General features: G+C 39.5%; 1 protein-coding gene across 2 annotated transcripts in view; it reads left to right on the forward strand.

The window, feature by feature from the left end:
• The window catches only part of LOC101854241 (cysteine-rich venom protein ENH1), a 55,999-nt gene that overhangs the window by 44,720 nt on the left and 9,407 nt on the right, over positions 1–1,872 (forward strand). The gene's annotated exons all lie outside the window — the stretch shown is intronic.

Below are 1,872 nucleotides of genomic sequence, written 5' to 3' on the forward strand. Positions count from 1 at the left end.
TTCTTCTTCTTCTTCTTCTTCTTCTTCTTCTTCTTCTTCTTCTTCTTCTAAATCCTTTGTCAGGGGGGAGGGGGGGGGGTGTCTTAGATAGGTGAAAGACTTTGACAGTGTCATTAAACCATAATAACGTAGAAAGAAAGTGATTGTTTTTTAAGATGGTTGTTTTGGAAAGGTGGCCGCTAGAACAGGTTTGACTCAATATATTCTTCAACATGGCGGCCATCAAGCTCACGTCATACAAAACGGTTTGCCTGAAAACTACTATAGGTGCCACGACGTTGTAAAATGAGAGGCTAGGGCCTAGTCAATTTTCGGGCATATGAAGTAACAAGCTTAATCTTAAGGCCTGTTCGTTTGATTTGCTTTTGAAGGAAAAACATCTATCTTGAACAGAAGTGGATTAAAGAAAGTGCGGTGTCAACGATAAAACTGGCAAGAACATGGCCGCCAAAGTTTGGAGACTTCCAAAACTGTATAGTCCTTGGAAACTGAAAGTTTACATTTGTAGTGCCTTTCATCAACTTTTTAAAGTAAAATCCATACAGAAGCGGGTTTTTTACTGGACGATGATGGTCTTTAAGTCCCGGGGACAAATAAGGAAGCAAGTAGACTACATCCTTATACAACCACGTTTCAGAGGCTCAATAACCTTCCTGTAGGTCAATACCAGGGGCAGATTGGGGAAAGTGTGGAAGTCAAACTAGAAAAGAATGTAGTGTAAAGAAATAAAAAGTAACAGGACCAAAGATAACAAATTCATCCCTAAAAGATTCAAGATCTGTCAAGAAAGAAACGGTCACCCAATAGAAGTTGTCTAAAATCAAAAAGAGGAGAAATCTTGATGTATACTATTGATATATCGAACAGATGGTCAGAATATACTGAAGAACTGCACTATATCTATGAGGCGTCGGTGGCCTAGAGGTTAAGCTACGGGACTCGTAATCGTGAGGTTGCGGGTTCGGGGGTTCGAGCCGCGGGCCCGACGTTGTGTCCTTGGGAAAGACAATTTACATTATTATTATTATTATCATTATTATTACTATTGCTATTATTATTATTATAGTTGTTGTTGTTGTTGTTGTTGTTGTTGTTGTTGTTGTTGTTGTTGTTGTTGTTATGACAATAGAGGGCCGGCGCAAACCTTTCTGAAAGACATCGAGGGACCACCAATTTTAATAGAAAAAGTACAAGACGCCATGAATAAAATGAAATATTACAAAGCACCAGGCCCAGACCCCATACCCATTGAAATTATCACAGCACTAGAAGAGTTGGGTATCAAAGAAGGGAGCAACATTGCTCAACATCATATACAACACCGGAGAGATACCAGAAAATCTGAAGAAGTCAATATTTCTTCTATCCCGAGGTTGGGTCAACCGTAGGGGTACCACTGCATCTGACAACCAGCTCTCGCCAGTTCTCTCTGTCCTCTGCTTTCAAGATGTATAGCATTGGGGAAAAAAGGTGAAACAACAGAATGTGAGCAGCACAGGACAATCAGTCTCATGAGTCATCTTAGTTAAGACCTCCTTCCGGTACTTATGAAAAGAATGAGAAATTAAATACCATCTAAAATCTCTTAAACGCCTATTTTTTATTTGGGTTTGTTGCGTTACGAATAAAGGTACCCGAAAGCTATCTTCCGCCTAAAGATGCTCTTGGAAAGACCAACTGAGGTCCAGAAAGATCTTTACCTCTGATTATCGACTACTCTAATGCATTTGAGAAAGTGAGACATAAAGAACTATTGAACATCTCAACAGATCTGAACATTGATGGAAAAGATCTAAGAATACTGAAAAAACTTTATTAAGAACAACAGGCAGTAATCAGTGTCGATAACGAGCTCAGCGAATACAGGCCAAT

The sequence above is a fragment of the Aplysia californica genome, unplaced genomic scaffold, assembly GCF_000002075.1.
Source record: "Aplysia californica isolate F4 #8 unplaced genomic scaffold, AplCal3.0 scaffold00065, whole genome shotgun sequence".
NCBI lineage: Eukaryota > Metazoa > Mollusca > Gastropoda > Aplysiida > Aplysiidae > Aplysia > Aplysia californica.